Consider the following 14,246-nt stretch of genomic DNA (forward strand, 5'->3'; position numbering starts at 1 on the left):
CCCAGAAATTCATGTCCCATATTAGTTAACTCTTTTCTGATGGCTTCTTGTTCTGACCTCAAGGCTTGAATGGCGGTGTTATAATCAGTTCTGGGCATATGATGTCTAAGATCAGGTATAACCTACTTTGCGGTCGGGATAGGATGAGGTGGAGAGGTAACATCATGGTATCCAGTAGGTGTCTGTGGGTCAGACTCAGCATAAGGAATTGGGTCGTCACAAATCTCATAGTCTTGGATGGATTCGATAGATCTAACAGGGGAGGGTGTTCCGTTCAGGTTGTAGAGCCAGTTATTTCGGTTATGAACACTAGTCATCGGACTAGGCAAGGTGAATAGGCAAAGAACTTGGTTGTTAATTATGAGCTCAAACTCTTCAGGCCCGAGATTTCCTATAAACATAGTGTCGAAGAGGAAAGGTATACTCATAGGCACAATGCCACAAAAAGGGCTCAAGTCGAGCATGGGTTGGCACAATCCAATAGCATTAGCAATCATGGTTATCAAACCTCCTATTTGAATTGGTGCTCGGTCATCCTGAATAAGACGGTCAAAAATTGCCAACATATAAGTGGCGCCATTCACTGGACGGTTCTGGGAAGCACAAAATATTATGAAGAGTTCGTCACGTGATACTATGGTATTGTTTGATTTCTTCCCAAAGAGAGTGTGTGCTAGGATTTTGTGGAAATAACGAAATGCTGGGTTATGAATGTTTCCAGAAAGAAACTCATGTTCCTCAGGGTCGTCATTTCCCGTCAAACTTCCCCAAAAATGTTCAAGTTCTCTATATTCAAAAAGGTCTTCTTGGCTCATGGTGAATGTATCAAAAGAGGCAGGGAACCCTAAAAGGTTAGTAAAGTCTTGAATGTTAAATTGATACTCCATGTTGAACATCCTGAACTGAATGAAACCTCTGCTTATTCCTTTTCCATGGCTGGGTAGGTAGATCAGGGAGCTAAGGAATTCTAGAGTTAGCCTCTGGTAAGTGACAAATTGTCTTCGAATAGGTGTAGTTTCCCACCCTATTTGACTTAGCAGATACATGGCACTCTCTCTTAGTCCAAGGGCAGTCATTGCCCAATCATCAGCATAGAAACTTGGGTGCATCTCTCTCTCTGCTAGTTCTTCGAACTTTTGTTTCTGAGCTTTCCCTCTGAATTTGATACCCATACGATCAATTTGTCCCATCAGGTTAGTGTTAACAAGAATTTAGTCAGGATTTGGCCAGATGCCGAAAGAAGAGAAGAAGAAAAGTTTTATAAAATAAAATTAATGAAGAATGAATACTAAATAAAATCAAAAAGAATAATCAAAGAAAAGATAGTATAAAAAAAATTAGAAAAAGAGAAAATTGTGGGTTGTCTCCGACGAAGCGCTTTGTTTAATGTCGCAAGCTCGACATAAAACTATCAAATATTAGTCTATAGATTTTGGGGACAATACGTTTAAGTGCAGGACTTGCGAGTCTTCATTGTTTTCATCATAGTGATAATGTTTCAGACGCTGCCCGTTTACGACATATAGCCAAGGCGGCCTCTACCTGTTCATCAGCTCTATTTTCTTCCAAATTAGCTATAAGTTTGTCGTACGAGAAGTCATCATTGATCGATGTTCTTTCCGGTTCCAGATTTTCAAGTCTAGAAAGGTAATCTGCCACTACGTTTTCAATTCCTTTTTTATCTTTGATTTCCAAATCAAATTCTTGTAATAACAAGATCCACCTTAGGAGTCTAGGTTTAGCGTCCTTTTTTGTTAAGAGGTACTTAATGGCAGCGTGGTCAGTGTAAACGATTATTTTGGCTCCGACCAAGTAAGAACGAAATTTATCTAGTGCGAACACTACTGCTAAAAGTTCTTTCTCGGTCGTGGCGTAATTCATCTGCGCTTCATCTAGAGTTCTACTCGCATAATATATGACGTGAAGTTTTTTATCCTTTCGTTGTCCTAAAACAGCGCCTACGGCGTAGTCACTTGTGTCACACATTATTTCGAATGGTTCATTCCAATCCGGAGTCTGCATTATGGGCGCGGAGATCAATGCCTGTTTAAGTGTTTGAAACGCTTCTAAGCATTTACCGTCGAATACGAATTCAGCATCTTTCATTAATAGTCTGGTTAAAGGTTTAGTTATTTTAGAGAAATCTTTAATAAATCGTCGGTAAAAACCGGCATGTCCTAGGAAGCTTCGTACTTCTCTCACAGTTTTCGGAGGTTGAAGGTTTTCGATTACTTCTATTTTGGCTTTGTCTACTTCAATTCCTCTATTTGATATGATGTGTCCTAAAACAATTCCTTCTTGTACCATAAAGTGACATTTTTCCCAATTAAGTACTAGGTTTAATTTTACACACCGTTCTAGAACTCTTTCTAGGTTTTCAAGACATTCTTCGAAACTTTGCCCGTATACGGAAAAGTCATCCATAAAGACTTCCATGATGTTTTCGAGAAAATCGGCGAATATTGCCATCATGCACCTTTGGAAAGTTGCAGGAGCATTGCACAAGCCAAACGGCATTCGTCGATAAGCGAAGGTACCAAAAGGACATGTGAATGTTGTCTTTTCTTGGTCATCAGGGTGAACTGGTATTTGAAAGAAGCCTAAGTAGCCGTCCAGATAACAGAAATGAGAATGTTTTGCTAATCGTTCTAACATCTGGTCTATGAATGGTAAAGGAAAATGATCTTTTCGGGTTGCTTTGTTTAGCTTTCTATAATCAATACACATTCTCCATCCCGATTCAATTCATTTGGTTATAGTTTCTCCTTTTTCATTTTCGATAACGGTTATACCTCCTTTCTTTGGTACTACGTGTACAGGACTAACCCATTTGCTATCGGATATAGGATATATGATACTTGCCTCTAATAACTTCGTTACTTCCTTTTTCACTACCTCACTCAGGATCGGGTTTAGTCTCCTCTGATGTTCCCTAGAAGTTTTACAGTCTTCTTCTAGCATAATGCGGTGCATACAAATAGAAGGACTTATCCCTTTAAGATCGGTGATGTTGTATCCTAGTGCGGTTGGATATTTTCTTAAGATATGTAGGAGTTTTTCGGTTTCGAGTTTTCCTAGGTCTGCATTAACTATCACTGGTCATTCAAGTTCTAAGTCCAGGAATTCATATCTCAGATTTTTGGGAAGTGTTTTCAGGTCGAGGTTTGGTTTCTTGAGGCATTGCGTAGGATCCGGTGTTATTGCTAAACAATGATTCAGTCCGTCTTCTACACGATAGTCAGACAATTTGTCATTTTCCAATTCTGTTTCTTTTATGCATTCGTCGATGATATCCATGAAGTAACATGTGTCATCTATTGCAGGTGCTTTCAAAAATTAGGAAAGAATGAACTCAATTTTCTCTTCTCCTACTTCGAAAGTGAGTCGTCCTCGTTTTACGTCTATGATAGCACCGGCGGTTGCTAAGAATGGTCTTCCCAATATAATGGGGGTAACTTTATCTTCCCTTATGTCCATAATTATAAAATCGGTTGGGATGTAGAATTGACCTATGCGCACGGGAACGTTTTCAAGAATTCCTACGGGATATCTAACGGAACGATCTGCTAATTGTACAGACATTTTAGTTGGTCTTAATTCTCCCATTTCCAGTTTCTTGCATATGGATAAAGGCATAACACTGATACCGGCTCCTAAATCGCATAGAGCTTTGTCTATGACGAATTTTCCTATGTGACAGGGTATAGAGAAACTACCAGGATCTTTAAGTTTAGGAGGCATATTCTGGATTATAGCGCTGCACTCAGCAGTGAGTGTAACGGTTTCGCTATCTTCAAGTTTCCTTTTATTAGAAAGAATTTCTTTTAAGAACTTAGCATATGAGGGCATCTGTGTAATAGCTTCTGTAAACGGAATGGTGACGTTTAATTGTTTCAGTAGGTCAACAAAGTTTTTAAATTGGCCCGCGTCTTTGGTTTTAATAAGCCTTTGAGGATAAGGGATAGGTGGTTTATAAGGCGGTGGAGGTATATAAGGTTCTTTCTTTTCTACGGTTTCCTTATTACTCTCATCCTTTTCCTTAGATTTATTTTCTTCCTCAGTTGACTTTTTAGAGTTTTGGTTTACAATCCTTGGATCAGGTGGTCCTTCTACCTCTGTTCCACTTCTTAATATAATTGCATGAGCGTGGCTTTTCGGGTTAGGTTGGGGATGTCCAGGAAAGGTACCAGTTGGGGCAGCAGTAGGTGCTTGTTGTTGAGCTACCTGTGATATTTGTGTTTCCAGCATTTTGTTATGGGTAGCCAGGGCATCTACTTTACTTGCTAGTTGTTTAATTTGTTCGCTAGTGTGTACATTCTGGTTTAAGAAATCTTTATTGGTCTGCTGTTGAGAAGCTATGAAGTTCTCCATCATGATTTCCAAATTGGATTTTCTAGGAACATTATTGTTAGGTATAGATGGGGTCGGCTTTTGATATCCAGGAGGTATAGCTGGGGCTTGACTGGGAGCCTGTCCTGGTGCGTATAAAGCATTGTTACTCTTATATGAAAAATTAGGATGGTTCTTCCAGTTTCAGTTATAGGTATGCGAGTAGGGATTTCCTTGAGCATAGTTCACTTGCTCTGCTTGGATTCCTGTTAGGAGTTGACAATCTGTAGGGGTGTGGCCTTGGATTCCACAGACTTCACAATTTTGAGTTACGAAAACCACGGTGGCTGGAGGTGATACGTTTAGATTTTCAATTTTCTGGGCAAGAGCATCCACTTTTGCATTAACATGATCAAGGCTACTTATCTCGTACATGCCACTTTTCATTTGAGGTTTTTCTACCATTGTTCTTTCGCTTCCCCATTGATAATGGTTTTGGGCCATGCTTTCAATAAGTTGATAAGCATCGGCGTAAGGTTTATCCATAAGCGCACCACCTGCGGCGGCGTCGATTGGTAACCTTGTGTTGTACAAGAGACCATTATAGAAGGTATGAATTACTAACCAGTCCTCTAAACCATGGTGTGGACAAAGTCTCATCATGTTTTTGTATCTTTCCCAAGCTTCGAAAAGAGACTCGTTATCTTTCTGTTTAAATCCATTTATTTGGGCTCTCAACATAGCTGTTTTGCTTGGAGGAAAATATCAGGCAAGAAAGACTTTCTTCAACTCATTCCATGTGGTGACTGAGTTGGAAGGGAGAGACTGAAGCCATCTTTTAGCTTTATCTCTTAACGAGAAAGGAAAGAGACGAAGTCGAATTGCCTCTGAAGTGACACCATTAGCTTTAATAGTATCGGCGTATTGGACAAATACGGATAAATGAAGGTTTGGATCCTCGGTAGGATTTCCAGAGAATTGATTCTGTTGCACTGCTTGTAACAACGAAGGCTTAAGTTCGAAGTTGTTTGCTTCGATTGCGGGTGGAGCAATACTCGAATGCGGCTCATCTTGCGATGGAGTGGCGTAATCTCGAAGAGCATGAGCTGGTTCTGCCATCTCGGGTATCGGCGAAGGAAGAAGATTTTTGAGATCAGGAATTTTGATTGGAGGGAGATTGTTTGCAGCACGATACTCTCGAATTCGACGTAAGACTCAGAGATATCGTTCAACGTCGTTAATTCGTAAGTAGTACGGTTCGCCTTGTCAGCGAGTGTGTGGCATACAAATCAATGAAAGACAAGGGAAAATAAAAAAAAAGCCTTAGTCTCTACAGCGTAACAGAAGAGTCTATTGGGGTATTAACTAATTAAAAGTCCCCGGCAACGGGGCCAAAAACTTGATCGCGACTTTATGAGTCTATTGGGGTATTAACTGCAAGTGCACAGCTCTATCGCGTAGTTTTAAAAGATATCGATCCCACATGGACTTATGAATCGATATACCGTTTTTCTAAGGTTACTTCGTAAAGCTAAGGTCGATGATACTTTGATGATTAGGGGGAAAAGTAAAACTAAAATAAGATCTAGATTAAATATCAAATATAACGGATATCGGTATGTAGTTCATCGTAACTAGGGAATCAAATCTTCGTTGGTTTCGTAGTTTTAAAATAAATCTTTTCAGTAGACACTATTAATTTAAAAGCCTTTTCTCAAACTCTCGCTCTGTTGAATAGACTATGACTTTATATTAACATGCGCTGTCACTAATTAGTTAAGTCCAAAATCACTTTTGGAAACAATAGAATCTATAGAAACTCTTTTTAAGAAAATACTAACCATTTAAACACCCTTGTCTCAAACTCTCGCTCTGTTGACTTAGATTACATAATTAAACTTAAATGCTTAACTCTCGTCCTCACATTTAACCTTTAAAAATACTTTTTGAAAATGATTAGAATTTAATTAACTCTAAAAATTGCTTTCGCCCTGATTTAAAATTAATGTCCAATTTACACTGTCCAGTTAAAAGCTCAAACTTTCGTTCTATTGGTTTTAACTTCTTTATGTCTTTTACTCTCGTACAAAAACTTTGGTGTTAATTCTGTAAATTGAGACCATAAAAAGAGTGATTGTATTTTTAAATAGATTTAAACCAACTTAGTTTTGATTCCTTCATTCCGCTTACTTTACATACCGATATCTAAGTTTATTTAGCCAGACATGCTAAACAAGCCTAAACAATAATTATGCTTACATACAGCCATATCAGACAGACAGTATAAATAAATAACAGTGCAGAGCATATATAAATTAAAACAATAAATTAAAGAACCTGTAAAATTAATAGAAATCTTGATTGTTCTCTAACTTCGATGTTTGAACACTCCACCACAAGCCGGTTGGATTTGCTCTTCACAATCTTCGACCAGACAGTAAAATAAAGGCGAAGGAATAAAATACTATGATCTAACGTAAGGTTAGATCTAGTAAAAGATACACAATAATTTCCGGTGTAGAAACTATTGTGTGAAAAATTAATTTAGTGCTTTGAAAATTGACTGGAAAAGAAAAGGAAATAAAAATTGCTAGGAAGGTAGAATGCTGGAAAAAAAAGTAGTAAAAATAAATGCAGTGCCGAAAACTAGAAAATTGAGAGAGACCAAGAGAGCTGCAGGGTTGGATCCTTGGCTCTATTTATATTACTCCAATTTGTAACCGTTTCCCACAAATTCCTTCAGTAAGTAACCTTCACGCTTCAATGAGTCAAACGGAAGAATAGGCTCAACGTGCCTCTGTTGCGCGTCAAAAGCCAAAAATATAGGAGTGGAGTGTGACGTTCGTCACACCATGTGTTACGCTCGTAACACAAGGTAGCAGTGCGTGACGCTCGTCACACCATGCGTGGCGCTCGTCACAGCTTCAGTGCTTAGGCAATTTTGGGCTGGGCTTTAGTGGAATTGTTTCTCATACTTTTTGCACCTCCTTTTCTTTGTTTTTCACGTATGCTTCAAATAATGTTGCCTGAAATAAATAGAAGGAAAAGACCAAGTAATATCGAATAAAATGAAATAAATCGAATCAAATAATAATATAATTTAATTAAATCGAGTCCAAAAATGTGATATTATTTCATGTTATCAACTTGGCAAGCAAGAAATCCATTCCAAGGTGGTGACTTTATGGCCATGTAACTTGGTGATCAAGTCACCAAATGATGAAATAATGCAAACAATAGAAATATCTCATGGAGTATGTCATCTTTCATGTTGAGCACAAGTTGAAATGATGAATGGAAGAAGGTGAAAAATGGACCTCAAGTTCAGGTTTCATCATGCAAAACTGATTGGGCCAGTTTGGCCTAAATGCTGCTTAGAAAATCAAGTCATGATGCCAACTTTAAGTGAATGCATCTCTCAAACCATGGATCCAATTGAGAAGATTCCAAAAGGATGTGAAAGAGGACATGTCAAGGTACAATTGTTGTGAAGAAAACATTTTCAAATGATGCCTTGAAGTGCAAGTAAACTGGCCAAGAAGTCTTGACAAACTTTGAAGATTTTGGACTTAGAAATTTTTCTAAGTGTCCTAGAAAAATGTCTTACTTTGACTAAGCATAACTTTCTCAATTTTAATCCAAATGGAGCAAACTTTATATCTCTAGAAATCTTGGAACAAGAGGAACAACTTTCCTGTTGGAGAAATTTTCAAATGGAGCTTTTATCTTGATGGCAAATGGGCTTAAAGTGAGTGCAAAAATCATGAAAACTTGCCCTAAATGGAAAGTCAACCATTTCCAAATTAAGTAACTTTTCCAATTCCTGATTAAATGATGAATCCAATATCCAAACTTGATAAAATTTCACATGTAGGCTCCCCTCGGCATGGATTTTGAGATTCCACTCTCAAAAAGTCAGGAGTTGACTTTTCTGGCCCCACAGTTGACTTTTCCCAAACTGTCTAATTCTCGATTCCAATGATCAATTAAAGCACCTCTGGCTCAAATAAAGAGCTGATTTTTTGTATGTAGACCCTTGTGGACATATGGAGGGCCATGGAAAATAGTTTCACCTAAAGAATCAGAAATAAACTAATTTTATACCAAACCCTAATTTAGGGTAAAATTGATCAGGAACTGATTGCACTGATTGCCAATGGATCTTTATGAGATAATTGTGAGTCTTCCTAGGCCAAGATGCCTCTCCAATCATGACATGGATGAGCTCTTCTACTTCCAACCAAACATTTCCCGTTGTAGGTAGCCGTGAAACCCTAATTTCTGATTAAATCCAGATGAGCACTCTGATAGCTCTGAATCCTCCACTGATGAACTGAGGACCATAATAAGATACTTGGAGCCCTCTGAGACCCTTGAGACTTGTATACTTAGAAAATGAAGTCCAATTCTCAATCTTGCTTCGTGTCGGCTCCTTCTGTTAAGGAGTGATCAATCAAAACCTGATTCCCAAGTCACTAATGCAGTATGCAATGAGTATGACCTAGTATGATGCTAATGAAGTGTAAAACAAAATCCCATGCTTCCAAGAAAAATGAAGGGTAAATTTTGGGGTATTACAACTGCCCCTATTCAATCAACTGGAAACCCGAAAGGAAGATAGCAACGACCTTCTCACTTTCGAGGTATCAAGGGATTGAATACGATAAAAGCCCGAAAATTTACACTGAAGTGAAAAAATGAAGTAATAATGCCTGTCAGAATCGGCAAAGAGGTGGTCTTGATCTGAGTATCAGCAAAGAATCCATCTGGTACAGTGAGAGTCGGTCTGAACACCGAAAAAAGAATGTTAGCTTGAATACCAAAATAAATGGTAACACAGAAATAACCATGGCCTGAATGCCGCTCATCAATCTGAATACTGGAAATGACCTCGATCTGAGCATCGGAAAGTACTAGATTATCAAACATCGATCTGAACATCGGGAAACTGGCCTGAGTGCCACTTCGGTCTGAATACCGAAAAACTGGCCTGAGTGCCACAAGTTGCATCGACCTGAACGTCGGAAACTTCTTCGATTTGAACATCGGAAAACTGGCCTGAATGCCACTTCGGTCTGAATACTGGAAACTGGCCTGAATGCCACAAGTTGCATCGACCTGAACGTCAGGAAACTTCTTCGATCTGAAAATCAGAAAACTGGCCTGAATGCCACTTCGGTCTGGATACCGGAAACTGGCCCGAATGCCACAAGTTGCATCGACCTGAACGTCGGAAACTTCTTCAATCTGAACATCGGAAAACTGGCCTGAGTGCCACTTCGGTCTGAATACCGGAAAACTGGCCTGAATGCCACTTCGGTCTAAACACCGGAAAAACTAGCCTGAATGCCACTTCGGTCTGAATACCGGAAAAACTAATAATTGAGGCGGCGCATGGGCCAACGACCCCTGCTGGGAATAATAAAGATAAGTCATGAACAATCTTCAGTCTGAGTACTTGAAACAAACTTCTGGCTTATCACTTGGGATACCGAGAATGTCTTATGCTTTACATGCGTATGTTTGAATTTTTCAATGGCGTAATGCTCCATGAAAATGGAAATGCTACGCGATTTGGGAAGATGCAATGAAATATAATTCTACATGCAGGGATGCGAAATGCTAGGTTAGAGAGAACGCCAAGCCGAGGCAAGGAATTCTGCTGGGGAAATGACCACAATCTTCTGGACCCTGGCAATGCTGTTGAAGATACACAACACAATGAACTCTGTGGGGAAACAATCAGCCACGCGGTGTTCTGGCAATAACAAAATACCGAGACTCTGACTGGGGAGAGAATGGCATTGAAAGCTTGCTGCTGAGGAAAACGTCAATGGTTCAGGCAACCAAAATCTGCGAGAGAGACGACTTAGCAGGGGAGGCAAACTCTGATACGGTACCGAGATTCTGTTTCAAGAAAAGAGACCATGGATCTAGCGTCGAGATCATCGATCTGGCATCGAACTCTAAGGAGTAGCCGCTTCTGCTGGGAAGATACAGTTTGGCACTGTCGACTCCACTGGGGATATACAGTCCGACACTATCGACTCTACTGGGGAGTGTATATTCTGAAACACATGCTTGGGGAAGTACAGTAGTGAGAACCTGCTGGGGATTGAAGAATCCAATGCTTGGACTAACTTTGCGAGGATAAGATATCAAACACCAACTGTTGAAAAAAAACATCCGCGATCATCCGTTGGGAACCTTAAGGAAATGCCCCAAGTGTACCTGTTCTGAATAGACGATCCAAAGCACTTAAACTTTACAACAATTTTAAATGTTTATTAAGCATGTACCTGTAAAGCTCTTATGTTTCATGATGCAATGTTTATAAAAAATTCGGACGTCATTTTTGCAAACAAAACAGTAAAATGAAAATGAACACAGAGATATACTGAATAACATGATTTTATTGATTGAATGGCCTCTGAATAGGCATTTGCATCAAGAAGCAATCCCTGGAAAGAGGTAATTGCACAACAGATAAAAACAGAAATTAATCTAATGGCAATGTGAAATCGATTTCTATCGGGTTCTAGTCCTGCTATGACTCACTCGTCTTCAAGATCCTCCAGATGATCAGCTTTCTGAAAAAGGTGATTGGACTGTTTCCTATCCTTCGAAAGTTTCCAATTATCGACACGAGATGAGATTCAAAACTACTCAGAACGGAGTCATTCGCTTAATCCCTAACTTTTGCCTGGATCGCCCTTTCGGGTTTTCAATCCACCGGGATACCCATTTTTGCCTAAGTTTCCCTTTTCAGGTTTTCAACTTACCGGGTGTACAATCTTTTTTTTTTAATCCCTAACTTTTGCCCGAACCTTTTTCATTTTCGTGGTTCGCCGGGATGCCCATTTTTTGCCTAGACTATTCTTTTTATTGTCCAGCGGGTCTATTTTATGCGAAGTATTTTTTAACTACGTCTGAGTTCACAGGGGAAATGAAGTCTTCACCATCCATAGTTGCAAGCATTAAGGCTCCACCATCAAAAATCTTGGTGACAATATACGGTCCATCATGATTAGGGGTCCACTTGCCCCTGTGATCTATCTGAGGAGGAAGGATCCTTTTCAACACCAAATCTCTGACTTGGAAGCATTGAGGACACATTTTCTGATCAAAGGCTCTCTTCATCCGACTCTGATACAACTGCCCATGACAAATGGCTTCCATCCGCTTCTCTTCGATAAGACTAAACTCATTGAACCTTGTCTGAATCCATTCAGCTTCGTCTAACTTGACATCCAGCAGGACTCTTAGAGATGGAATCTCCATTTCAACAGGTAGGACTGCTTCCATACCATACACAAGGGAGAAATGGGTTGCCCTGGTCGATGTACATACTGAAGTACGGTACCCATGCAAGGCGAAGGGTAACATCTCATGCCAATCTCTGTACGTAACGACCATCTTTTGCACAATCTTCTTTATGTTCTTATTTGCTGCCTCAACAGCATCGTTCATGTTAGGACGATAAGGGGAAGAATTGTGATGCCGAATGTTGAAGTTCTTGCACAACTCCTTCATCATTTTGTTATTGAGATTAGAACCATTATGGGTAATGATTCTTTCGAGAATCCCATAATGACAAATGATTTCTTTCTTAATGAATCGGGCAACCACATGTCTGGTGACCTTCACAAATGACGCTGCTTCAACCCACTTGGTGAAATAGTCGATGGCAACACGGATGAAGAGATGCCCATTGGAGGCAGTCGGCTCAATCTTTCCAATCATATCAATGCCCCACATAGCAAACGGAAATGGCGAAGACATCACATTCAGAGGATTTGGCGGCACATGCACCTTATTAGCATAAATCTGGCATTTATGACACTTCCGAGCATATTTAAAACAATCAGATTCCATGGTCATCCAGTAATAACCCGCTCTCAACGATTTCTTAGCCATTGCATGTCCGCCACCATGAGTGCCGAAGGAGCCTTCATGAACTTCCTACATTAACATGTCCGCTTCGTGTCTATCCACGCATCTGAGCAAAACCATGTCGAAGTTCCTCTTATACAGCACATCGTCTTTGTTCAAGAAGAAACTGCCTGCCAATCTTCTCAAAGTCTTTCTATCATTGTTGGATGCCCCTGCAGGGTACTCTTGATTCTTCAGAAAGCGCTTGATGTCGTGATATCAGGGCTTGCCATCAACTACCAGTTCAGCAGCAAACACATCCGCGGCCCTATCAAGGCGCATAACATCGATCCTGGGAACATAGTTCCACCCAATCACCTTGATCATGGAGGATAGAGTAGCAAGAGCATCTGCCATCTGGTTTTCATCACGAGGTATGTGATACAGCTTTACTATTATGAAGAAAGTCAACAGTCTTCTCGTGTAATCTCTGTAGGGGACCAGATTAGGCTGGAGAGTATTCCAATCACCGTTCACTTGATTGATCACTAGAGTTGAATCTCCAAAGATGTCCAGAGTCTTGATTCTCAAATCAATGGCTTGCTCAATACCCAAGATACAAGCCTCATACTCAGCTTCATTATTGGTGCACTCGAAAGTCAGACGAGCGGTGAAAGGCATGTGGGCACCTTTCGGAGTGGTAATGACAACACCAATTCCACTTCCTTTAGCATTGACGGCCCCATCAAACATTAAGGTCCACTTTTCATCTGGATCAAGTCCTTCCTCAATAACTGGCTCTTCACAGTCTTTCATCTTGAGGAACATGATGTCTTCATCCGGAAAATCAAACTTCATCGGCTCATAATCATCAATCGGCTGCTGAGCAAGATAGTCTGGCAGAATACTCCCTTTGATGGCTTTCTGGGATGTATACTGGATGTCGTACTCTGTTAGTACCATTTGCCAATGAGCAACCCTTCAAGTGAGAGTTGGCTTCTCAAATATATACTTGACTGGATCCATTTTGGAGATCAATAAAATTGTGTGAGTCAGCATGTATTGTCTCAATCGCTTAGCAGCCCATGCGAGTGCACAACATGTCTTTTCAAGCATTGAGTATCTCGACTCGCAATCTGTGAATTTTTTACTCAGGTAGTAGATGGCATGCTCTTTCCTACCTGTCTCGTCGTGTTGACCGAGAACACAACCCATGGAATTATCAAGTACTGTCAAATACATAATCAGCGGTCTCCCTGGGACTGGAGGCATAAGGATAGGAGGATTCTGCAAATACTCTTTTATCTTTTCAAAGGCCCTTTGGAAATCATCATTCTACCTGATAGCCAAATATTTTCTTAACAATATGAATATTGGCTCACACGTGGCTGTTAGGTGAGAGATGAACCTTGCAATGTAGTTCAACCTTCCTAAGAAACCACGGACTTGTTTTTCTGTTCTTGGCTCAGGCATTTCTTGTATTGCTTTCACTTTGGCAAGATCCACCTCGATCCCTTTTTCACTAACAATAAAACCCAGTAGTTTTCCAGATCTCACCCCGAAAGTACACTTGTTCGGATTAAGCCTCAGCTTGAATTTCCTCAAACGCTCAAACAGTTTCTGCAAATTCACCAAATGTTCTTCTTCCGTCTGAGATTTGGCAATCATATCATCAACATAAACCTCGACTTCATGATGAATCATATCATGGAAAAGAGTTACCATAGCTCGTTTATATGTTGCCCCAACATTTTTCAGACCAAACGGCATCACCTTGTAGCAGAAGGTGCCACACGGGGTTATGAAAGTTGTCTTCTCCATGTCTTCTGGCGCCATCTTAATTTAATTATAGCCAAAAAAGCCATCCATGAAGGAGAATACCGAGAACTGAGCCGTGTTATCCACCAAAACGTCGATTTGAGGTAATGGGAAATCATCTTTAGGACTAGCTCTGTTCAGATCCCGGTAGTCAACACACATCCGTACCTTTCCATCCTTCTTAGGTACTGGAACGATATTTGCGACCCATGGAGGATAATTTGTAA

At 40.1% G+C, this 14,246-nt stretch overlaps 1 non-coding gene across 1 annotated transcript; it reads left to right on the forward strand.

The window, feature by feature from the left end:
• Positions 1 to 4,963: 4,963 nt before the first annotated feature.
• On the forward strand, positions 4,964 to 5,070 carry LOC127109375 (small nucleolar RNA R71). Its single transcript, XR_007796681.1, has one exon. It is a non-coding gene; the product is annotated as a small nucleolar RNA R71 (small nucleolar RNA).
• The last annotated feature ends 9,176 nt before the right edge of the window (positions 5,071 to 14,246 follow it).

The sequence above is a fragment of the Lathyrus oleraceus genome, chromosome 7 (genome assembly GCF_024323335.1).
Source record: "Lathyrus oleraceus cultivar Zhongwan6 chromosome 7, CAAS_Psat_ZW6_1.0, whole genome shotgun sequence".
NCBI classification, from domain to species: domain Eukaryota; kingdom Viridiplantae; phylum Streptophyta; class Magnoliopsida; order Fabales; family Fabaceae; genus Lathyrus; species Lathyrus oleraceus.